The 27549-nt window shown below is 37.6% G+C and overlaps 1 protein-coding gene across 2 annotated transcripts in view; it reads left to right on the top strand.

The window, feature by feature from the left end:
- The first annotated feature begins 953 nt into the window (after positions 1–953).
- LOC110863665 (semaphorin-2A) overlaps positions 954–27549 on the top strand; it is a 176517-nt gene continuing 149921 nt past the window's right edge. For both annotated transcript variants that reach the window (XM_022113024.2, XM_022113027.2), the window contains exon 1: positions 954–3503. The gene's annotated coding sequence lies outside the window, so the exon portion shown is untranslated. The remainder of the gene's footprint in view (positions 3504–27549) is intronic.

Consider the following 27549-nt stretch of genomic DNA (forward strand, 5'->3'; position numbering starts at 1 on the left):
GCATCATCAAAAATTTAGCATCGGACTTTTCAGGAAACGATAAAACTTTACATTAGATTAAACTTAAAAACAAGAATGTATGTGGCGTGATTCCGAAATAATAATAACATGAGCGTGCAGAGAAAAGGAGAAGACAGGGCGACAGTTTCAGGACTCTGCAGCATTTTATGAAGTAGTAGAACGAAAAGAATTCATAGTTCACTGTTGCTGCAGCAGAGGCAGTTTGAGAATATTAATGGACGGCAAAAATCCTGCAGAGACTTTGCTGTTGAGGGCGGAGCGGAACGAATTATTTATTACAGCTTTAAGTCTTTAGCAAAGGTCATAGTCATATTTGATTCACGAAATTAAATTTGTCTTATGTACACTTTGTTTGACTTTCATTTCAGCCTAATATATAGCTCCTCCGCACCACTTATGAGTGCATGCATGAGGAACAAGAAAGTTCATTCGCCCGGCACTAATGCAAAATGTTTGGTTTTTGTGTGTCTAACCAATAATTTTGAAAGAAAATAGTGAGACAATCAGAGAACACGGCTTGTACATACTTCCTCCCTGTTTAATACCCTCTCTGTACAAGACATCATTACGTAATTCACCGTGGTGGTAAAATAAGTGAGTTATTTCTTTATTAATGACTCTGCATTCCACAATCATAAAATGGAATTGGGATCAAAGGTAGCATTATACAATCGCGCTTAACTTTTGAAGGAAAAAGAAATTGTACTCGCGTCATGTGAAACGTATATACGGTAATTATGGTCCAGAATTCGCACATTTAAACAGTGCGAATTTTTGTTCTTCAACTCACGATCTCGGGCTAAACACGCTAACAATTTGTGCCATTATTAAGAAGGCAGGACAAGAAGAGTTGTTGTGATCTGTTGGTTGGGCCCAATTCTGCTTGAGGCACAAAACACATGGACCTGACTCCCAGTCTCTTTTCAGTCGTGGTGGAGTGCACATCAAGCGTTCCCTTTCTCACTCCGGGTCTCATTTTGTCTCAATTTCAAAGTCACTCTCTCTCTCTCTCTCTCATCCTGAGTGCTTTCTTATTCTAATGTTCAAGCATGTGATCAACACCGGCTAATTAAACGTTTCATTGAATCACAGTGAGCCGTATATAACCACACAACAGCGTTGAGTTGAAAAATAATACCTCCATTGTATGGTAATACTGGCCATAAAACTTATCCGGTCTCCATCAGCCTACGCCAAGTGTACACTCTATTCAACCAACAAGTTCGGAATTAAATGTGTAAATCGTGAACCTTCTTCTCAACTAGTGGAAATTTATTGACCGAATAAACACAATGCAACATTACCAACAAGTCAACTAAACTCACTTGGCATTTATAAAAAATCAAGCCAAATCTGTGGAATTTTAAACTAAACTTTACATTGTTTCAAGTACCATATACAAATATACTTAATAAATTATTAGCATCTTTTATTAACGTTAGCTCGCTTTATCAACGGGACAAAGTGTGGTTGGTTTTATTAGAAGACTTGTGTATTCCGTATTAAAAAATAGTAGTAATTTTGAAACGAAACAATCTACACTGAGCTGTAACAACTGTGAATGTGTGCATACCTATATTTATAGTTCAATCTTCTAATTTGCCTTCCTGGAGAAGTAGGTGTTTTGTTCATCGATAAAGATTCCCATGAAAATCAGGCATATCTCCATTTCATCGTGATTACGAAATATAACGCCATACATACAAAGTCTAAAAGAGTGGACGGCATCGTGAGAAATCAAGTTATGCTCCCAGTTCCTCCTCGCTCTCAAGAACTAAGCATACACACAATGTGTAGGCACATATCTACGAACAGTGTGCAGTGATATGTATTCCATTCTTATTGACCACCGAGCAAATCTTCCTTAATCTGCGAGTTGGGTTGAAGAAAAAGCAAAGCAAATGTTAGCCTAGAGAGCGAATCTAATCAAGTCACGAAAGAAAAAGTTTCATCTCAGGCCAAGTGGTTAACTCTGATTGTTGTTGCAGAATAAACAGAGGCAAATATCTTCATTCGCGGATCTGCCTGCATTCTCCTCGGCCACGATTACTGATTTGCATTCAAATTTTTATAGTGAATTAGTGGCAATTACGTCAAAAGAACGAACAAACTAAAATTCATGGTAGTATGCCTACATATGAGTGAATTTCTTATAGTTTTAAATGCCTAAAAATACGCACTCTGAAAACATTGGTAAATTACAAATCGTGTTGATAGTAAAAAATACTGTATAATTAATTCGCATAACCACGAATTGTGTACCAAATGAAAATTAAAAGTGTTAAATTTCTCTCTCGTCTACGATAAATAAATGAGCTTTCTTCAGCTTTTATGCGGGTAACGAGTAAGGAAACATGTACGAAATACAGTGGAAGTGCTCTGCATAAATAGATGACTACAACTCGGGGACCTATTATTCCACAACTCAAGTTCTGGCAGTTGTAATCCACGCAGATTACGGGAACGACCACTTGCTAGCTTGGTCATTTACTATAATTAGGGATAAACTGAAAAGGGAGGGAGAAAGTAAAATAAAAAGCCACGGCTTGCTCACTTGCATTCTCATCGAGAATTGCAACCCATTCGCATTTCACAATCAAAATCTCGAGATAACAACAGTCCTCAAAGATTCGCATTGCCAATCGCATCTGCGGTTCCGTGGTTGTTGCTGCTCGTGAATGTATCCACTGAAAGAGTGGCACAACGTGGAGAAAGTGTGAAGGAGAGAGCACTTGAGAAAGTGTTCCAGCTTCCATTCCAAGTAAAAAGCAGTGCAATTTTCGCAGGGAATTTACCAGCAGCAGCAGTGCAAGAAGGAAGGAGCCACAAGCAGTCCACTGCTTATTGTGTATTCCAAACTTGTTTGCTTGTTGTTCTTTCTTGTGGAGATTCTGAACTACAGTGAAGAAAAACAGCGGCGACCGTAGCCCACATAAAATAAGTAAGCATAAGTGGAAAACTTTCCCCAAAGCCAATTTGGTTTTACTGGTCTCGTAAAATTTGAACCTCAGTTGCGGTTTGGTAGAACAATTCTTGAGATTCCTGGATTTGCTTAGCTTGCAAATTTCAGTGAAATTTAGACTATCTACATTGATAAAATATTGGAAGTACGCAATTATCAGCATGTTATACAGGTTTGCCCTGAGCAACTTAATTTCAATTGTGACATTAAGTTAATTGAACAACCTTTGAAGAGATTTGATCCGGCTAGTACAGTGACAACTATAAACTACGAATCACTCCAACCATATACGTACCAGTTGAAAGAGAAATAATGAAAATCGTAATAAAAAGTTTACAATTGAGTGTGAAAGCAGAAATTTGTATTGGTATTGCAAACTTATTGGAAAGCTAAAGTGCATACAAACAAAATTTACATCATTAGTGTGACCAGTGGTGTGTTAATTGATTGTGATGTGTCAACAACTCTAACTATGTAACAGATTTTAGTCATCAATTAATCATTGGATCAGTCTCATTTGGTATGACTTTTGCACATTTTCCACTTTTTACATATTAGAAAAGCATAAAAACAATCCATGGTACAATTGCATCATATAGTTTTATATGATGCAATTACTTATGATGCAATTACCAAATTAAATGACATCTAGTTTTGTATCCATACATATGTAAATGCATGCTATTTTTCTTATAAACTCTGCACGATAAAAAGCGGATTCAAAATTTTCTTTGCTCATTATTTTTCTGTCTGCAGTATTCATTCATAGTCGTACATTTTTCACCGGCGTATGTCGACGGCCGAAAATTTAGGTACTTTCACTTTTCAGCCAGCGTTGCAATCTCGCAATAGATTGACTTGCCTATGAATCCAAGCAACAATTCTCTCAGCTCGCACCGCAGGTATGAACCTTCAGCGACTTTGACGAATTTTGTGACTTGTGTGTTCTGTGGGATTTGGCGTTGAGGGAGTTCCTTTTCTTGTGCATGGATCAACGGACGACAATGAGGAACGCTACGAAAGGAATCATATTAGAATGAATGTGTCTCAGAATTTGCAGTTGGAGTTGAGATAGAAAAAAATAATAGGCATGTCGTGCTTGAATCCCTTTGTCCCTTAACACGTTGTCTGAGGAGGAGGAAAGAGGAGGCACATCCAGCAGCCCAAGGAGCGAGTTCATAAAAAGAGAAAGAAGCGAAATATTGATGTCACCCATCGTGTACAAGGCACACAACGGTTGTCTCGTAATGCTTTGTACAAATTCAAGATAGATGAAATTTGAGGAAGCTCCAGACTTGATTTCATAGAATTGAATTATATCAGCACAATTCATCCGTGATGCTATTCAGTATACACATTGGGCCGCCCATGCTATGTTGGATTGTGTTTTTTATTTGCACAAAAATTGGAGAAAGAAATTGGTTCGGTACACAATTCTCCTCAATATTAATGGACTCAAATTTACTCTCTCTCTATAACTTCATGTTATTAAACCGCTCAGTCAGGCGATCAATTGTTTGATTTGAACTCCTCGTCACTATCCACCCATCGCATCGTCATTGCCATCATCATCATGGTTTGGTTGGGAAGATCGCCTCAAGACAACTGGAGAAAACCCACAGCAACAATGCATAGCTTAGAAATTGCATGCTTGCTTCCTGTGGCGTGGAAGAAGAAAAAACTTTATCTAGTCCGTAGTCTTGGTAGAATATTTGACTAAAGGTTTATTGGTAAACCACTTTTGGAACCAAAGTACTTTTACTATCTATCCGCCAAACTGATTCGATTCTAGCTGCTTGGTTTATATCATTGTTCGTCTGGCTGAGTTGCCTGATATCTGGGACCTGAAATAATTAAATTGAATTGAATCGATTCCATCCGGACTAAAAGGGCGTTTGCATATAAAATGTAAATGTGCACTTAAATGATTTCTCTGCTGATTAAATCTCTCCACAGCCGCTCATACATATAAACACATTCATACTGACTGAGTTGGGCAGAGAGAGATTGATAGAAATGAGAGATCATAAACCTCTCTTTATCGGGCTTTGTTATTTAGTACGTGCACACAATAGGATGGGTCACGGTCTCTGCTTTATGCAGACTTGGCTCTCAAATTAGCCAGGCTCCTTTCATAATTAAGACTCAAATTAATTGGAAAGGAATGAATGAGACGAACTGTGTAGGCGAATGATGAACCATCAATACAGTTGCAGATCGACAGTTGCGAGAGGTCGAAGTAGATGATTTTCTTCATATACATAGTAAAATCCCACTGCACACAAATATCTATATGCTTATGCACATACATATACACGCACCTATTTATAATAGGATGAGGCATCTTTACGGGGTTTCGGCTCCCTCAACTTATTTTCATTTATTAAGGCACAATATCCACACGTTTGGAATTCATACCTTGCCATTATTAATATGTGAATGAAAAAATGCGGAGGTGGATGAAAAGGTGATGCCGCAGCTCGTTTGATGAGAAGAGTCGAACGTAACACCATGTTTCTGATATTAGAAAGAGAGTAGAATCGATGCTGTCCTGAAAAAATGATTGATGAACTTCCGATTCTTGAGATCAAAGTTATTTTATACTCGTGGAGCCCGAGCATGGTCTTTGAAACGGCCTTATTCCTTTTCTAAATATATGTATGCTTTATACATGGCTATGCGTATGTTGCTACAACAGCAGCAGCCATACATTCATGCATGCCCACCAAGTAAAAGTAAAGTGAAGAGGGTCGATTGGATCTTGTTCAGTTGATTCCCATTTCCAATACTAATGTGATGCAAAGTAAACTAAACAGTGGAGGAAGCAGCAGATGAATTTTTTATGCGTCCTTGCTTCCTGATACTCACTTTCATCCGATCTGTGTTATGAAAGTAAACTGGTACCGCTTTTGCATGCTAATATTTATATCCATCCTTGATCCCCTGAAAAAAGTGTTAAAATGAATTGGTTTTTCGTCATGCCGGATTGAGTCTGAGGAGAGTGCATTATGACTGAACTCAAGGTTTCCTGCTAAGATAAATGCAAAAATAAAAACAGAGATGGAAAGAATTCTATTTTATGTGAGTTTCGAATGAGGCAAAACACAAGGGGATCGATTTACATTAGAATTTTCCAAGAAACACAAATCTCACTTCATATTTAGTATCACTGACATTGCTGCAATTATTATTTTTGCCTATTTTCATGAAGGGCTGATGCGGTGAGAAGCAGCTTTGTTTGTTGAAAGATGACAGCAGGTTGTTGGATGCATGAGTGGAGATGGAATTAATTCTCAATTCACAGGAAATGAATTGGAGCAGTAGCCAACGTTCAAATCAAACCATATTATATGAAGTTGTCAAAGGAGGATGATGGGAAATTGACAAATGCAAAGGATTAAGCTTTATTGATCTAACCTGTCAGGCTGAGATTTTGGTCGGAAGCTCCGGCTTCAGCAGAGGCTTGCTCATGGGAATATTGATACATGGATTTGATGCAATAATGTGGAGATGAATGATGCGATAATACTGCCAACTGATGCGTGGGTAACTCCAAGTGTAGACTGATTGACAGTAGCCTTACATAGTTTGAAAATTTCCATTCTAGGAACAAATAATCCTCGTGTGGGTTCGCAACAAATCGAGATGACACAAACACACATACAAGAATGCACACTGTTTAATCATATTTGTTATATATTACAGAACAAAATTGTACAAAATTTGTTCTAAAACCTAACAGTCAAGTGACAATGTAAAAACGCATAGTAATAAATATGCACAATAACTAAATTACGAGTAAATCCATTAGTGTACATATGTAAAACGACTAAAAATTGTCAGACCAGAGTAAAACTGTAAAAGTTAGAGTCATGAAAGGAAGGAAAAACAATTTTAGCAAGCTCATCATTATCATCAGAATCGTCCTAAATTTGGCATGATATCGTACGATATGCAGTCTGGAAACTGCCAAAAAATACGGCTGATATGAAAGAAAAGTGTTAAATGGGAGGCCTGAACTGCTCTTTGATCCTGACGCTGGTGGTCGTTATGTCCATTTCCATTCTTCTGTCGTTCTACATTTCCATTTTGGATCTGCTTTAAACTGACAATCCAGCGACCGACTGGCTCAACCCATTGCTCCCTGCAGCTTGAACCGAATGACCACCAGGATTGGGACCGGGATGTAGGAATCCCCCAATATGCATGCAAAAAGACACATTATGTGGGCTTGTTCCCAAATGCTATTACCGCGCTATCCATTATATCATCGTGCTCGGGTTACTGATTTTCTAACCAGCAGAGACAGATAATATTACTTTCACGACAATAGATTCACTCTGAGGAGTGACAACGACCTTCCCTGGGACATAGAAATAGATGAACTCAGCTAAAGCACATTAGTGGGAGGAAATCTGAAAAGTCGGCGCAATTCGATTTTGCCAATTCCGTGACATATTACAAACGGATGCCATTTATGACAAAAGGATTTTCTCGTGCCTCTGATATATCTATGTGCTACACGTAACATTTTACCTCTGATATTTCACGGAGATATAAGGATTTTGCCCTTTCTCTCCAGTTCTGGTTTGGCAAAATTACTTTATACGACTGACAGAAATGTGGTTATATACACATTATTTTAATCACAAGTAAAACTCATACGTCAACTATTAGTATTTTGCAGAAGTTGAATTATGCTACCCAATTTTTTCTAGAAATGAGTTAAATTAAGAGCGGAACGACGAAATGTTTAATTATCCAACAGATGTGAATGGAGAGAGTTTAGGGACTTCGAACTGCTCTTGAGGGAATAGATGGATGTCAAGTGTGTCGAGATGAATGTTCATTCACATAGCTCAAAGAACATGTTATTAATGCTATAAATAAAATGGGTGTTACAAGTACACTCCTACTTTTAGTAATATGCAAATTACCAATTTTAAGTGAGGAAGTTAGTTTAGTTTATTAGCTGCAACCACTTCAATCTGCGTACTTAATCCATAATATTCACTGATGATTTCACAGACAGATATCCCATTAAATTATCCCAGCCTTTTTACAAAAAAACTCGGCAACCGCTTTCCATGCATGCGGATGCAAAGAAATGAAGATGAGTATTTTCAACAAAGGCAATGCTATATACGAGTGGATACTTTAAAGTAATAAACACCTGACAAACGACAGCCTGGTATTCTGGTTAAAATAATCGTTGGATCCACAAGTTAACTGCCGCTAGCTATAAGCCTGCTTTACTTGAAGAAACGAAAGTCTCATGAAGAAATGCAAGCCGGTAAATAATAAAGGGTGTAAAGCATCGTAAATTGTTTCCATGAATTGCTTTTGGCCCATAAACTTGAAATACAAAACTTGTACAAAATCTGTTTATTAGGCAGTGAGTTTAGATGTGACAGGTTATATATTTTATCACTTTCCCCATCTCGGATTATACACAATTGTAAAAAGGATATGACAAAAAATACAGGTTGGAAGCACAAGTATTAAACTGTTGCACTTGATCTGTTTTTTTTGCTTTCATTACATCCAGTCAGTTCTTAATGAAGTTTTCTTTCCCTGATTGCTTTATGGGGTGTAATTGAAGGGCATTAAGAAAATTTACGATCTATCTGACTCGTTGGATATCAGTTGCTTCCTCAAACGCCGCAATAATAATGGCTTAATCTGATGACCCTGAAATGCTTGCTACGTATTTCAAACAAACTATACAAATATTATTTAATTAATACAGATCATACGTAATGACGAAATACGATAATTCGAAGAATGGTTGGGTTAGAAGAACCAAAATGCATAACACAGACATTGAGTATCCAATAATATGACATAGATACGATGTTAATTCTCGAAGGAATTCTCCCTTTTTTATATACAAATCAAAGAGTTGCATCCGTTTGATTTGAAAAAAAACTTGTCGACCGTTCGCCCCGCATGATTATAAAAGGGTGGTTCGATAGGTTCAGCGAGCGTACGGGATGAAAATAGCTGAAGCGAAGTATGTAAAAACATCTCAAGAGAGCAAGATGGGTGCTTCCCTGTGTTGAGGACTGAATGGAGGGACGAAGCCTTTTGAAGAGCAATATTGGTTCTTTATCCCCCAGTCAAGCCTCCAATGTAGTACCCTCACACTCGTCGCTACAGCTCAGTCACAGATTGAAGTGGGGAGGGCAAGAGAAAACGTATTCAAGCTGAACCATTGTATTGTATGGCAGAAGTATTGCTAATATCATGGCATAAAAAGTTTCACAAAAAATTGATACTTGATGCAATGGGTGCACTTGCAAGATGACTTTCCACCAGTGTGAAATAAATACGTACATTTTTAGCCAGAGTCTGGGTTTATTTACCCATCATGAATGTCTCTCTGTCTCTTTCTATGCATGATAACTTATCAAATCTTGCACACTTGTGCTCAATTGTAAGGCCAAGGTAGAGGATGTGATCGGTTTATCAAGGGACCAGTGGAGGTCATGAAGGTCGGATGATGTTTCCCTTGCTGTAGAATATTTTGAATTGTTATATTAATTTGAGTACCACGTTATCATATAATAGAAGTTAAATTTATAACTTCCAAATTATTGATTGGGGACACCCTCTAGGGTAACTCGTTACTGGGTTTTGAACATTGTCGTAGAAAGCTCAAGTTGTGGGTTAGTATTTGTATTATACATAAGAATAAAGAAAAGAAGAATATAAAATACGGTCAAATTGTCAAAATTATTGTTCTCCCAGGGTCACAAGAGCGATCCATAATGTTATTTTTAATTTACACAAGTCGAGTTGTATTGACTGGGTCTGCATGCAATTAATTACCGGAACTAACCCTGGCTCGGGCAATGCAAATTTGTCTGAGAGGTCTTACGTATGTATTGGTACTCAAACACTGGATTTTGTAAGTTTATTGCATCTCATCTTATCACTAAATGACTTGCTAAATCTAAGAACGACAAACAGATTCCACCATGCACAACTTATTTCACCAGAAATAAAATAAGGACTAAGGAGCCAATTAAATGTGTACTTTGTCTAAAACTGCAAGCACTCCAAGCATGAATTTACTGTTCCAGTCATCTATCTTTAACATCATATTATTCTTTGGATAACAGTCTCAAATGGGTTGTCGGGTTTCAAGGATTGGCAACAACATTTGAGGATTTGGTGATAAGAATTAAGAGATTCTCTAAGGTGTTGACTCAGATGCAGCAAAAACTCAACCCAGTGTGAGATAATCACGAGCCAGAAATTGGACGTGTTGCCAGTTTGCACTTTTTATCCATAAAACCAATGATTGCCAATTGCCATTCTTCTTCATCTAGCTTATACTTGATCCTGGATAGATCAAGCCTTTGGTGCTACAAATTTCATGGTTTTGACCATTATTACGTAATATCTGTAATAGAATAGCAGATAAAGCTTCTCAATCAATCGAAACCATCGGAACGGAACATTTGTGTGCCAGGGTACATTAGTGCATTAGTAAACTCAATTCCTTAAAGTCTTCAAACAAATGTGATTCAGGACTTGAACCAATTGATATTTCAGATCTGTTTGTGCAAGGGTTAAACATCCAATTCGTCGTAATGATATACGTGAACTGGGCATATGCATGTAAATATGTACTAAAACATATTTAGTTTACAGACGATTTCCCATGAATCCCATACAACCATTTTTGTAGAGGTTAGTTGAGCAGAAACGAAGGATTGCATGCTAAGATTAAGTGGTTATCCTTTGCTTCCATGTTTGACTTATCAGCTCATCTTGTGCTTCTTGGTATCTAAACAGTCACACAAATATTAGATTTTTCTATCTAGTTTGCCGTAACTCACATAGTTTATATTTACCGAGGTCTGATCTGCCAATGTAATTTAGTTTTAAAGAGTTCAATTGTGCACACAAAAATAAATCTGCTCAAAAATAGGATGTTTAATGGTTGTCTTAAATTGTGTATACACGCCAAAATGCATATGTACATTGTTTTCATGTTGATTTCTGATTTTTGACAGAATTCATTCACATGTTCAATTTATGTAACTGAAATAGTATGGCATTTCGAGTGGATCTCGTCTTTTTGATGGGATCGAGTGAGCGAGAGACGTACATACGCAGGTTGAAATCGACAGTAACAATTGAATTGACTGCATTGAAGTGGAAATATTTTACTTCTTTGGTAAACTTTTTGGAAGGGAAAAGAACCACTTAGGCTTGAGTGCTTGTCTACCCAATCAGTCACTGACTTTTCTGCTTCCTTTAGTAGCTGAAGGTGGATTGAATGGCGTTATGAAAATACTAAGATACATAAATAGAGTTGGAACTCAGGTGATGGTGGTGGGTGACTGGAATGAGTTTGCTTGAATTAATTTTGGTTTGCTTCACTCTGGATCCTTAAGAAGTTGACGAGCAGAATCATTGTTGACTTTAATCCATTGGATGGTGCTAAACACGATTTTGAGTCTCACAGAATCTCGTCTTCCATGATGACGAAGATGTTGATTTAATGGTTCAAAATGTTATCTTTCATGCTAATCTTATTTTGTGATTTTATTAACTAAACTTATCACAATGGAGGCAAATTAGGGTTTCTTGCAACTCGGTTTTAATTTTGTTCATTGTATGGTTCCCGTATTTTGTTTCTCAAGCGTCAAGATGATGACTGCATACATTTCCATGTAAGTCGAAATCGAATGGAAGGTTATTTTTTACTGAAAAAGTCATTTCAGGATGAGCATTTAAAAAATGGTTCAAACGAAGGATGGTAAAATTGACAAACGACCCCTCTTATAACCTCACCTTGTAAATCTCTCTCAAAACCTTCGGTGTAGGACTCTGACACAAAAGAGAAATTGACTCTTGAAAGACTTTCCAGGGCAAAGAAATTGCTTGCAAAACTATATACTGCTCGCTGGCACAGGAAACTCGTGCGACATAATTAGACTCCTAGAACACATTGACTGGAATGCGAGCAAGTATGTGAAATTGTCACCCGTAAGATGCAATTGTTTGTTTTGCTTTATACAGATGTCAAACACTACAAAAATATATTGGTATGTATCCTATTAAGAACTCCTAGACCGCTTTTGACAAATTGCATTCCTGTTCTTGCCGTCAGAAGAATTATCCAAGATTTTTTCAAACTTTGTGCAACATGAACTATGTATCAATAACTTTTTCTTTGTCAGAGGTAACCTTAATCTTCTCTCATCTTACATTACCGGACGGCGCACATATGTGCGAAATGTGGGTGGTAAAAAAATTCCACTGCATGCAACTGACAAAGAAACAGTGGCACCGGATCTGGTATTGACATGGGGTATGGTTAATGTGGATGCGTCGCAGAATTTGTCCTTGGTCGGTCGCATTCCCATTTACTGCAGCACGAAGTTGTGTTGATGAAGAAAGTTTGAAGCAGCAGCGTGATCAACTTCTTGGAGACTGAAACACGGAATTGTCACTTTCCATTGTGAGGGAAATTGAAGTGAGGAAAGAAGAAGGGATGGAGTCATGGAGGAGATTTTTCCACCAAAGTGTGAATGGAAATCTTAATTAGCTCCCCGAGTTTATGAGTAATGTCACGGACAAACGTGTTCCGTGTTGGAGTTATTGACACAAGGTTTATTGAAACGACGGCTCCGACTGATCTTCATCCCGACTTTTTTTGCTTGGAGACCTCCAACTTTTACAATTTCAGTCTTCCAAATACCAACCTACTACCGACGTACATCAATCCACACTCTCTGCTGATGCGGGATGGTGGCGAGATGTATTCCCGACCTCGGAGGGTATATACGTACCATTACATACATACATACTATACCTTTCGAGGCGGTCGAAGTGGGGCAGGGTTATGTGACAATCTTACAGCAACTCTCAATAAATCTTGGGATTTTTATGCCTCGTCTGTTGCCGTCAACCGTGCCGTAACTGAGTGAAAGAAAGATATCAAGTCTGTTCGAGTCCGCAAAGCAAGGAAACCGTAGTCATCTCATCTACTGCTTCCCTTGACAAACACTATAAATACGAGATACATGAACAAACCCAACTTATATAACAAGTAAACAGGTGCCTGGAAACCCCGACTGCACGCTTTGCGTTGGTAATATTTCACTTTCTTTCTGTGATTTGCATTTCATCAGCCAGCCCACTCTTGCGGAAAGGTATTATTAAACTTTTGATCCTTGTCTACGATAGTTTAGGACTAAAGTAAACAATTTCAGAAAAGGTAGCCAAAAGGGTCATCTCCTGATTTTGATTTGCCTCCTGTGATGTTTGCCTCCAGTTTCAACAACCTCACTCACTCTCGTTTGCATTCCTCTCATTTCGCACTCCCATTAATACTAGTTACTCATTTCGCCCAATGTTATCTATGGGACTTGACTGCGAGCATATTCTTTTCGTTCCGAGAAGATGAGTTGAGCCCACTCCACATTGGAATTCATTTGATCTTTCATGACCAAACTGGAAAAGTCCAAGTGATTCTCTCGCACATGGCAAATGTATTTGATCCCTTTGATGATACGAGTTGTCCTAAATACATACATTGGGCTCTAGACTCATCCTCAGTCGGTCAGTTACGATCACCGCCAAGGTACATATTTACTCGCTGTGCAGAAATTTTAGCTTTGTTATCCGATACGCTCATTTTGGTCTTCCAAATTGTGAGACCTTTTGTTCTATTCGGTGAATACATAGGTCATACATAATTCAACAAGCCCGGAAACGTTCATAATCAGAGTTTCATAATCAAAATCTGCAGGTATTCTTGATTTATTAATATAAATACTTTGATATAATAAAAACAAATAATTGTTTTGATATTATATTACGTAGAAATTGCATTTATAGAAATATAGGACTGACTACTGAATTGTATTTAGTTACTCGCGCTCCTTGTTTAACACGCATCAAAATATTAATGTTTAGAAAATTCCTTTTAAAAAGTAAGCATTGATTTTTTGCGTTTCCATCAAAAATGAAGACTATGAAAGATGTCATGTCTGGCATTCTGTTGTGAACAGGGGGAACCTGGACGAGATTAAAATATTGTTATGACATCGTGCATAATTAAAATCACATCCATGATCAAGATTCGCTTTGTGGTGAAATAGCTTGGATGTAGCAAGTACGTTCATGCATGCCTGCTACAGCTCTCTCAACGCTGAAACGATCAAAGGATGCTCGATAACTTGGTGGATAGATGCGGTTGGAGTTGTAGTCTGAATTGCTTTCATAACTGAACAAAATTCTCATTTTCGTTCACAAACATGAGAGAACCATAATGTCTGCATTACCTGCAAAACTGTAATTTACTCTCACTTTCCAAACTCTCTGGGAAATGAACCTCGCAAACCGACGGAAGAACAACTTTACTCTCTTCTCTACTGCCACCCACCGCTTCACAAGAGCAGGCAGGAGGATGGTTGGGAGAACATGCAACTCGGAACAAGAACACACTCAACGTAGTTCTCATCTCATTATCAAACCCCTCTTGGAATGAGGTCAATACGGTTTCAGTTTCCATTCTTTGGCTATTTTCATCTGCGCCTAACTTCCATTACACCTGCCAACTAACTGCGGGGAAAGTGGAGAAACAAGGAACCACCTCTCACTTTTCCATGCACAGTAGTTCATCTTCCTTTGTGCTTACCGCCGACACCATCTTTTTTCATTTCATCTCATGCACTGCATGTACATATTTCGGCGGCGTGAGGAGCGAGCCTGCTTGCTTGAGGACTGGAATATGTACGTGTGCAGAAGTATAAGGGTATTTGACTTAAAAGTTAACCACGGATATCAAACTTGAGAAGGTGGGCGCGACTCTGACAAACTTTTACAACATTTTAAATAAGGATTTCAGAAGAATAAGAAAACTTTTCGACTGGTCTTACTTTTCAACCTCAAAGAGTCGAGTTATACATGCAGGTAATATTCAGGTAGAGAAAGAGACGAATCCACCATGCGGGGGACAGAGCTGGTTAGGCAGGAGAGAACAAAGTGAGTGGGGACATATTATTTTGACCAAACTTTGTTTCCATTTCCATAAGGACATGATGAAACATTCAAAATTCTTCCAGCTAACTCCAACAAGTAAGCGCAGGGGTGAGTGCTGGTTAGGACAGCGTATATGTGGTTGTAACTAAACTGATAAAAAAAAATAAGGCAATTGATGCAATATGTACTCTTCCTACGGTTATGAACTGGCCATTAGCATCACCGTTACGCAAAATATCTGCACATCAGCCACGACACCACATCACCATCTCCACATCTTGGCTGTACGTACTTTGCACTCCTCAATGAAGGTTCTCCACACAGAGGAGCACAAAGTTTGAGCTATAAAGACATGATTTAGTGAGCAATATAGAGCACATTCATTTGAGAAGTCTTGTGTCTGGATAATATTGTTTCAAATTTTCCTCCAACAATCTTTCCACTCACAAGGCAGAATCTGTATTGGATTTTCATGCACAAATTTATTTATTATACGTACGTACGCCCAGCGAAGAGTGCCAGTTAGCAAGTTGTGGTGTAGAGTTGTCGACTTTTTCAGGGAGAAAAACAAGCCTCCTCTCATCCTCCCCCCTTGCTCTAAAGACTTAACTTTGCATTACACATTGTATAATGTCGTATAGCAACAGTCATTTGAGCTGTCTCAAAACTTATTTATGATCTTGGCTCAGTAGTAAGATGACTACATTGGTCCCTTATTTTAATAAAATAACTTTGCGTTATTCGGCAGCGGATGTTACAGCGTTAGTGGAAATATTTGCTTGAGCTGCATATGTACGTATGTATATAGGCTATTGTGTAAATCATTAAATAAATTGTGTTCAAAGTTTCACTTAATAAAGGTAAAGTCTTAAACTATACGTAAATAACGCTGCTACTGGAGGTGTCTGAGCAGGTGTGCACCTGCAATTTTATGCATACACCACACCAAGAACGCTGATTTATTTTTTCCTTTGTGTAAATATATTGCATTGAGATAGCAAAAGTGAGGCCAGAATTCTCAAAGTTTCTGTTACATGGAATTCTGTAGTGAAATAAAGCAGAATAGGCCGTCAATAATTGGTACGAATCCAGGCTGAAGCAAAAACCTACATACATAAACCCGGTCTAAATCTTTAAATTATAAACAATTTGTTACAGCCGAATCCTTTTAGTAAATTGTTTCGTTGTTTCTGGGTGGAAGAGTTTGGTATGAGAACTTCTTGATTTGATTTAGATGATGTAAATATACCCGGTTTTCCTTTTTCTTTGTCGCCATCCGAGAATCTAGAGTGTGGGATGGCGTTTTCATAGCACTTGTGCCACAATTTTCATGCAATGGCATAAATAAATTGGACGTTTTCATAATTATAATGTCAAGTTTTCGGTTGAAGTAAAAACGGAGCAGAGTTAGGTAATGATCTGTAGTTTCACCAAACGTGATGCCAGAAAAGATACCTTCATCCATATATATCATGCGGTGCTGAGAGTTATGATAATAAACATTTTGATTTAGGGAAGGCCATATGCATTTTTTTTCCAGTGAGTCATTATCATTTGTTTTATTTAATAACAGTTTGTCTGGTTACTACTACTTTGTATCATTGTATTTACTTTTAAATTTGAATGTTCAGTCAAGCATTCGAACGTGTTTATCAGTTTCATTGTGGGTGGTGAAATGATCGGTTCGGCTTGTACAGAAATTGCAGGGAAGGCAAAAATACCATACCAATATTTGCTCAGCGTTATGTTTTTCAGATTGCTGGTGTCTATCCCAATCAAACCGTCTGTCAGTTGTATAATAACATTTTAAGCAACTAAACTTTGCGGCAGGATTAAATTTTGCCTTTTTCTTTGTACAGATTGTTCTATGTTCCATATATTGTTCATTAACTGGAGTGTAAGCCGGGCAATCAGGACAATATTGAATGCGGCTATGGAAAGGAGTGTGCATACCGGGAATGTGCATACCTTTGCATACCTCATTGTGTCGAGAGAGGTTACCCTTTGTATTGGTTCGAAACTCACAATTTTCGCATTTATACGGTTTTTCATTCGTGTGAACCATAATATGTCTATTTAATGCTGAAGGGCTAATAGAAATTAGCTCTTTTGTGCAATACGGACAATTTCTAATCCTGATGTCGTTCAAATCAGGAAGTTTACATTCAATTTTTGAGGCATCATTAATGTTTGGATGCTCTTCTGATGCACAACGAATAGAACATTTTAAATTAATGTGGTCACTCAGATACATGATTGTATCATCATAAGAGGGTTCGACCATAAAATTGAACTTCCTCATAGATTGAGAAATTATTACATAATCCAATCTGGATTTATAAGTCTTGCTCGAGCCATGCGCAAATCTTGTGAAAATTTCATCTGGCCATAGTTTGCTACACACATTCCCGAAATTGAATTCCGTGAATTTGGCTATGCATTTGTCATAAAAAAGACATCTTGGGTCTGATGATGTCATTGTTGGAACTAAATCAGTGTTCAACTTCATCATATTGAAATCTCCGAGCCAAACAACATGTCTGTTTTTCGATTTGTCGGAAAATTGGCCGATTGTCCTAACCCAATTTTCTCGTTCAATATCTCTTGCATTATCATTACTATGATTGCATGGGAGATAAACATTAACAAAATAAATTTCTTTGTTTTCATTAACTGGATGCCTTACGTTAATCACCATTAGCCTTTCCTCATTCTGCGTGGTTATATCAGGAAAGCTTTTACTCATACTCGTATAACCTACATCAAGACCCCTTCTTGAAAAAACACAAACTCCATAGCTCATGTAATCTGAATATTTGCCCTTTAAAGCACTGTGGAACTTAGCGTTAAAGCCATAGCTAAGAACCAAAGCCTGGATTTTTGGCTCGTCGGATGGATTCAATTTCGTCTCTTGTATGAAAATTAAATCACTTCCTGCCCAAATGGGCATCATGCATCTAATCTTGACCTCATCAATTCCATTAGCATTCCAAGAATGATAATGAAGAACAGAATCATTGATATCCAATTTCTGTATTTTGGGTTCAGACATGTTGGGAAAACAAATTCCTTTATTGATAACCGCACAAAGCAATCATTTATTATACCGCACTAAGCAGCAATTTATTTAACCGCACAAAAAGCAGTTGATTTTGTGACAAACCGCACTCAGCAGTTTTATTTATTATTTATTTACTTAAATAATATTCACTAATTCTAAGACTTATATTTAATTAAGTAATATTTTACATATAAACTAACCTAAAATAAAACTAAACTAACTCTACGACTTGACGTCGGAACACACGACTTGGTAAATTTTCCTGTGAATAAAAACCCAATTTATATAAAATTATGCTTTGCTAACCCAGTTTTAATTGATCCCAACTCACCTTAATTGAAATCGACCTCGACTAAACCATCTAAAAATCCAAAGTACGCCGCTCTACGATGATTTGAATTACTGGAATGAGAATCGTAATTACAAATTAATCTTTGCTAACCTAGCTTTAAAGTATAATCAAATAAATGGATAATTACTCACCTTAACCAGAAACGGCGACGACCAAGACCAAAGACGACGAAGAAAACGAATAAGAATCTGGAGTACGCTGCTCTGCGACGAGATCTTCTGCTGAAATGAGAATAATAAAATTGCTTTTTAATCATCTATCCCACATAATGAATTATAAATTAATTTAATTACGAAAATTCCGTAAAATGGCGAGGTCAAGAGAAAACGGCAATCGGCAAAAACCTTCAACCTAGATGATAGAATTGGAGGAAATATTACTTAATTTATCTCGTGTAGTATTTATTTTAATGTCAATTAATTAAATCTTACTTATTTAGTTATTTTCCAAAAATTTGTCAGAGTTTACTTGTGCAGCTGAGTTGAGCGAGTGAGCGAGGGAAAAGAAATGCGATTCTAGAATATTCTAGAATATTCTCCTAGTTGTCTGCTGAGAATACGTTCGCATTTCTTTTCCCTCGCTCACTCGCTCACTCGCTCAACTCAGCTGCACAAGTAAACTCTGACAAATTTTTGGAAAATAACTAAATAAGTAAGATTTAATTAATTGACATTAAAATAAATACTACACGAGATAAATTAAGTAATATTTCCTCCAATTCTATCATCTAGGTTGAAGGTTTTTGCCGATTGCCGTTTTCTCTTGACCTCGCCATTTTACGGAATTTTCGCAATTAAATTAATTTATAATTCATTATGTGGGATAGATGATTAAAAAGCAATTTTATTATTCTCATTTCAGCAGAAGATCTCGTCGCAGAGCAGCGTACTCCAGATTCTTATTCGTTTTCTTCGTCGTCTTTGGTCTTGGTCGTCGCCGTTTCTGGTTAAGGTGAGTAATTATCCATTTATTTGATTATACTTTAAAGCTAGGTTAGCAAAGAATAATTACGAATATAAATTTTAATTATTATTCTCATTCCAGCAATTCATCTCGTCGCAGAGCAGCGTACTCCAGATTCTTATTCTTTTCGTCGTCGCTGGTCGTCGTTGTTGGTCTTTTCCGGTCGAGGCGAGTGATTATCCATTTACGTAGATATACAATAAAGCTAGGTTAGCAAAGATTAATTATAAAAATAAATTTCAGAATGAGTGGATTCCAATTACCCATTACTCTTCTTCCTGGTCAAGGGTACACCTTGACCGTTGAGTCGGTTGGATGGGGTGGTGGACGAGGAATTGGTGGTGGTAGAAGACGTGGAGGCGGACGAGGAAATGGGGGACGAGGAGGTGGCCGAGGAAATGGGGGACAAGGAGGTGGTCGAGGAAATGGGGGCGGACGAGGAAATAGGGGTGGACGAGGAAGTGGGGGCGGTATTGGTTAGTCGAATTTATTAAAAATTATTTCTTTTCTCATAACTACCTGTTACATTAATTACAGAAAAGCGAAAATGTTATCATTGCGGGAGGAAGGGACATTTGGCCAGGTAATTAATAATTAAATTGTCATTATAGCGATTTCATTATTCCCTTTAAATGAGTTTTTATTATTTAACCAGTGATTGCACATTTCCCAAGAAAGTTCGTGCTTCCGTTCCGTCTGGTGGTGCTCCAGCTGTTGCGTCATCAAATGGTGTCGGCCGTTCTGTCTCCTCTTCCGCTTATGTTGCGTCCGTTGCAGGTTAGCAATCAAAAAGTCTTAAGTCTTAAGACAAGGATAACCTAAATAATTATTATAATTATTTAGTTATAATTATTTAATATATAATATTATAATTATTATAATGTAGAACAATTCAAGGCCATGGTCATGGCACCATCTGTCCCGTCTCCTGATGTCGTAGCAGCAATAAGATACGAGTATGAAAATGAACTGCTGCAAGATGACGAGGATGAAGAAATGGAATTTGCCTTCTGTGCCTAATCCCGACGTTATTAGTGAAAAGATCAACAAAATCTAGGTTAAATCTCATCATCGTTCGTCGTATATTCTTAACTTCCTCATTTTTCATAAAGGAAAACTTTGCGCCAACCCATTCATTATAAATTTTTCAGCTTGTGTCACGCTGGTTTTAATTTAATCTTCGCCTTCGGTTGTCGTTGTCGTCTGTGCCTGCCTGGTGACAATTCTTGCTTAAAATGTGCTTTATAAACACAACGCGAACTGAACTGTCACTCGCCGCACGGCCGTTTCTGCCATTGCCTTCTCCATACGCATGGATATACCTTCCCTTGATGCTGCTTTAGACTTTCATCCTCGTGCTCCTATGTCCCATCCAGTTCCAGCATCAAGTCAGCTCGCGACTTTAATCGTTGATTTATTTCCAAAATTTAACCTGCTCGAATTGTATTATTAAATTCGTTGGTACAGTGGGCGGATTAAAAGGGCAAACGTAAGTATATGTTGCGGCAAGTGTTACTTCAGGAAGGCTTCGTTAAATTTTGTTCATGATGAGGGTCAACGCCTATAATTCCAAGCTGACAGGACCGGATTAATTTATTTACTTAATGCAGAAGTTGCAGTCAGTCACAGAATACGGAAGGAAGGAAGGACGACTGGCTTGCATCTTCTTGGCATTAATAAAATCAGCTATGTTGTGCTATTACTAAAGATTTATTAAAATAAAATGGAAGGGATTAAACCACTGACATATGCGGTGTGGCTCTGCTGGTTCTGTTGTAGCACGGGTTTCACCACTTTATTTGCACTGCGCATTCATACAAAAGGCGAATCAATTTCATCAGGAAGGAAGGATTTACATTTACAACGCTCTGGTCTCAAATGCCGATTAAACTCTACGCCAGTCGTCTCTATATATCGTAGCACAAGCAGTTTCTGGCCTTTCTCACCGCATAGGAATAAAATTGGGTGTGAAATTCGCTGCCCTCATTCAAAATTGAAAATTACGAGTGTGCAGAGATGTGTGGATGTTGACTTGTGTCGGTATTGTTGGCAGTAAATTATTATGCAACCACCATAGTTGGTTGAAACAGATGTAAATTATTTATTGAGATGAACATATAAAACATGACTACCACACACACTCACTCCAACTGGACATTGTTTTAAATCTTGAAACATGGTGTTGCGTTATTTATTATCCTGAGCAATTTTGTAGAATCTGAACCGTGTATGGAAGCAAGATGGTGGGGTGAACGTAGCGGAGGAGTATGCTCACAAATTAATTAATCTGTACAAACATGACAGAATTCGCAGTGCAATTACTTCACCTGTATGTTCACGACTCGTACAACTTTTAGTATTTTACAACTTTAATGAGTTTGTGATAAAACTTGTTCATTTTACAATTACTTTGGGGAAATAAAACCCAAAGTGGGCACTGGGGGGATACTTTTACATAACTAAAGTCTCTCAGCAATACATTCTGCTCACTTTTTAAGTTTAGATTAAAAATTCTTTTTGTTTTGGGATTTCTAGAGTAGAATTTATGGGCCCAGCTAGAGTACCATGTAATCAGGAATTATATCTTGTATCCTGTGCTCTTAGAAATTGCAGCGAATGGGAAACCAAAAATAAAAACACAAGTGTATACCAAACACTGTGTACTACTGATACATACAAATCTCAACGATGTGTTAACGACGTTTGGATTATGTTGATTGCGTAGCGTGACACTCATTTAGTTGACAGTTGAGTACTTTTAATAAATAACCACATAATTTGATTTGAAGAAGTTGAGGCTTGACTTATTTGAAAACAAATTTATTTTCCCTACATAATTTGACGTCGTTAATACAAAGCGAGAATAAAATTGGGAACTCCAATTAGAGATTATTTTCCAGCAGTTTGGAGCACCAATTAAACGTCGGTTAATGAGTTCAACATATCCAGTGCTAATATACTTTTTTAAGTCTGGTTTATAGATGTGCAGAGTGGAATATAAAAAAAACGTAAAAAAAACAAACTGTAATTTGCGATATGAAGAATACGACAATTTTAATTCACTGGAAATATAATTGTGGGACGTTAACTTTAGCAAATCACTATGCTGTCATCATAAAAAGCCCATTAAACCCAAGCATCTAGTCTTGTTAGTTAGTTTACTAACTTTAGGGCCAATTAATATTAATAATTTCATCTACTGGAGGATAGTGCACACCAATGGTCTGGTTCAAGTATGTGTACATTCATAACATTCCTGATTCAACATTTATGGTTGCTCGATCTTTACGTATAAAATGAAAAGTAGTGCTGTAGTTAAAATATTATGCTTTACGTGTCTTTGACGGGGAGGGAAATCACAGTGTCAAGTTTCATAAAGCAAAATATTTTATGAATAAGTATGTAACCGTAGTACATGCATAATATATATTTTAAATACCTAGAATGTAATGATTCCCACGGCAGGATTTTTGGACGTTACATACCTAGACATATATGAAATACTTTTTAATTTTTAAAAACGTACACATTTTTGTGAAAATTACTACACTAATGATTATGTATTTTAATTTGAATAGTCTGATTATTATATCACGTCATCTTTCTCTAACTCCAATAAAAATTTGGAGTTTCAAAGTTCAAAGTTCATGAAAATGATGAAACTCAACTTGGATTTGAATTACAGTTTGGCATTTGTGTTGTGTCAATGTACCAATAGTTTGGTTAGGAAAAGGGGGATGATTTAATTTCACTGCTGTCAATGTGCTAATTAAAATGAGCATAAAAGAACTACAATATTCAAGTAACCAGCGATATGCTTTCAACAGGAAGGAATTTGCCGGCCAGCTCACAACCGCCTTGATGACCAGTCGTATTTATATTTTACATGTCGTAGCACGGTGAACACAATAGAATTCAAAATAAATTTACCCAAGCTGCTGCATTTACTAATGCAATTTTACATACTCTCTCGTTAAGTAAAAAATATTTGACGTCTCAATACCAGCGATTCAATTGGACAGCATCCTATTTGCTTAGAGTTTGAGCATTGTTTCCATTTTGGTTCCTCTCCTCATTATTATTACCTCTTCTATTAATTTCTATTGACTTTGTAGGGACAATGCATCCACATCATCACGTCGCGCAAAAGCAACATCGCCACTACTGCCAACTGCCCGACGAGTACAAGTAATAATTGGTGGTTTCATTAATTATGCGTGATGGAAGCCCATGTTCCTTACTTTACACAATAAACAAAGAACCCTTACGTAAGAAATTATTATAGTTGGTGCTCCATGCAAGGCAAATAAGGAAAGGTGATTTGGAGAGGTATAAGCAACACCATCAAATTAGCTACCCACTTGCCAGGACGAGGATTTCAAATTTGACATGGGTGTACGTATCAGATTGACGAATACATAGTCTCCTGTTCCTGGTAAGCAGTTTGCTTGAGTAGAAAAGATCAAACATCGACATGCTTCATGTACGGGAGGAGAGAGATGAGAGAGGAGGCAAAGCTACGATTTTCGCCTCTGGTAATGTTTTCCCAGTGATTCATTAGCAAGGCTCCTCAGATTGAGAGTTTGTAGCACCAACATCACTTGGGTTCTGATGAGTACTACATTTAGAATTTTACGCTATATATTACAAAACCCTCAATTTTTACTTTCCCTCTATTCACGAAAGTGAGCTGCAACTTTTCACCAGCCGACGCACGATAGTCCACTCTTCATCTGAGATTGCGACAGGATAGCTGGCGGCGAGTTGAGGACGGAGGAAAGTTTATGAGCAATTCGTACAAGTGAGAATGAATGTCAGGAAGCCAGAATTTTCAAGCCATACGAGAGGAACGAGGAGAAATAAGTTTAACGAGACTGAAGGTTATTATAGCGAGAAACAGCAATCTATACTAAATAGCCTTGTAACACCCACTTATTTATTCATAGTTGAAATTTCATTACCGCCCGAATACTGAAGAGGCTTAAGCATTTTCTGTAATGCACATTAAGGCCTTGGGAGTGGAAATTTGAGCGAAAATCAACGATGTACATAAAGGTAGGCAGGCATGTTACGCAGGGGCAGATGAGTCGGGAAAGCAAAATATTAACAACTTTCATTTTATGCTACAATATTTAGGGACAGCTTCGCGACATGTGCTTACGGCCAATGTGCATGTGTACTAATGACTACCTAAAATTGGATGAAACACACAAGCGCATCATTAATTGCAACCTCATCCTACGGACAAAAACCGACATTGCGTATAATTCCGTGCTCTACAACATCCTTTATGATTACTGCAAACTACATGTACATACATCTTATTTATGAACTAACGCCGGCGAATCATTAGAGCTACACAAACAACAATAAAACTTGATAACTTGGATATCAATGAAATCAACGAGTTGTCAATGAGGTAGGGCGCCCTGAAAGTAGACAAAATCCGTTGACATAATAGAAAGTAAATTAAACATTACACGACTTTTCTCTTCCATGTCATAATTTCGCACGCTAGGGCAAAATTGGATGAGAGGACTGTTGAACACTTTCTGTGTGGGCCCCTGGGACGACGGTGAAAGGTGAAAGGGGACAATGTCAAACCAAAAAAGTTCACTTCATTTTTCTCTTTTCTTTTCAAAGCTCTTTTCTCCAAAGACTTATAAATGGATGTGAAGATGTGTGGAGAGATCTGGGCCATAATCCTCTTGGATAGAAAGCGAATAGGATTTGCTCCGTGGGTCGTGTGTCTTGTTGCAGCTCCACAAAAATTGGTTTTTCCTTTCTTTGAAATCCATTGGAGGGGGTTTAAAACTTTTTTTTTCACAGAAAATAAACCAAATACGATGCTTGATCAAAAAGTGACGGCCGAATCCTACTGAATAAAACTCGAAGCATAGTATCAAAATACATTGAATTAGTATTAAATTATGCTAGAATTTGGTTATGAAATTATAAAATACAACTAAAATTTCGACATATTTTTGCGTTTCTGCAAAGTACGTCAAATTTTTCATTGAGAATGATGTAATTATGTGGCTGGGTCACTTGCTGTCATTACAAAATTGTTTAAGTTGACCACGTTTCGTTACAATCCGTTGGCATCGTTGGTCTTCATTTATTACAAAAATTGTACACGGAGGCTGAAAAATAAGTATGTACATAAAATCTTTACACCGCCCCACTAAACTGAAATGGATGTTGGCAGGATTGATATACTAACAATGAGTGACCTACTGAGACTCCAGGCAATAAGTGATTGTTGTAAAAATAAAGCCAGGTTTTCGCTTCATCCCAATTCAAAATGTCAAATACATATGTCAGCATCGCATGTGAAGAGACTTTAACTTGGTTTTACATTTAAAAACAAGGGTGTTAGTTGAGGAAGAAGAGATAATGACAAAAGGATCCAAGGAAGGAGCAGCGGGCAGGCAGTGCTGCAACTATTCGGGACGACAAAATTTTATTTTATCCAATTCCACACTTAGTTTAGCTGGTATCTCGCAAGAAAAGCATGGCGTAAAGTGGATGGTGGTGTTGGACATGAGACAAATGAGCTTTCCTTACATGCTTGGACTCCTGTGGAGCTGGCTTTTAGAAAAGAGAGCGAGTGGGTACACAAAACACAGGGATGAGAAATATGGGATGAAATTCTCTGATCTTCTGACGAGATGTGAGTAAAGCGTCGCAGCCTCTGCTTTTTCCATCCTCCTGCATTGTTACAAGTATAAAAGAACCAGCTCAAGAGATAATAATATCGACTTTAAGAATGCAAAATGGGGCTGGCTTTTGTTCTCGCTCACGCAGCGTCAACTCCACACCACTTGACGCACTTGTTTCTCCACTCAACCGTTTTTGCGCCAATATTTTGTTTCATCACATCCATATCACATGAACTGAATTGGTCCACTTCCAAAACGTGTTTTTCTGCAATATATCGAACCTCGAGCTTGTCGATTCTGGATCAATCTCTCACAACTCGCTCGCTCCGATGGTCTCGTCCGTCCGGCACGGTGATGATGTCAATGATGAAGATTAAATGGCGAGTGCACCGACCTCGCCCGGAATCAACTTGATGATATGTACCACTCCATGGTCGCAACAGGTTCCTTTCAATACAAAAGAATATTTTCATTCATCGTCCACTTTAATTTCCCCGTGCAATAAGATTTTGACATTTACCGACATGCGTGGAATAGACCGGAATAGTTGAAAGTAATTAAGTTTGTCCATGAAAAGGGGAAATGCTGCATTAATTTTAGGAGTAAGGGATTAGATGAGATTGTCTATACTTTAAAAAAATTTTGTAAGGGACAAAATTGTGATTTTAGAACACTATCCGAATAGAGGTTTTCTCAACCCAGTAACATCAGATTCTTTCCTCTACTCCCCAAACCAACAATTAAGTGTCTATTTTATTGACATGTTGCTTTTGCGTAGTGAATTTAAAATAGTCAAGTAATAGTAGCACATATTCAAGCATCTCTTGCAATTCTGTTGCTCATCTTTATAACAATGAGTCAAAATAATTATTGTAAGTAATTTGGAAATTTATTCTCTTGGGTTTAACTAACCACAACTTTTAGTTTACTCGGTCTTTAGGAAATTGAAATGTGCTACATGTATTCAGAATTGTGCATAATACATATATATGTGCTTTCAATAACTAGACTAAAATTAAGCGTGATGGTAAACTCCGGATATAACTACAATGCAATATCCTTACAAATATATGTGTATGCATTTATGTAAATATGCAAAGATGATAGTTTGGTCGTATGTGTCGTGCGTGTTTCAAGAGATTACAAAACATGTTTACTACATTTTCGAAATTCATGTTAAGTTATTTTTATTATAGAAATCACATCGTGCTGTAAGAACGGTGAGGAAACGCCTCAACAATTTTATACGCTAAACAAAATTTGCCTCAAATTTAGCACAACCGAATGCACACCAAACCACTTCCTAATCGTAGTGATTTCTCAACTATAAATCAAACTTTCACCAGAGTGGAATCCAGTTCACACGAATTTGGTCTCAAGTTTGCACCCGATGGTTACTTCACATTACGCTTCGATACATTTCGTCCCGTAAGCCCCACTGCATGCAGCTCTTCCGCTGGTTCTGTTGTGCAGCTTTGATGATTTATACTCCATCATCAAAGCACAGAATATGTAAAGTTAA

This window comes from Folsomia candida, unplaced genomic scaffold (genome assembly GCF_002217175.1).
Source record: "Folsomia candida strain VU population unplaced genomic scaffold, ASM221717v1 Fcan01_Sc001, whole genome shotgun sequence".
Classification (NCBI taxonomy): Eukaryota; Metazoa; Arthropoda; class Collembola; order Entomobryomorpha; family Isotomidae; genus Folsomia; species Folsomia candida.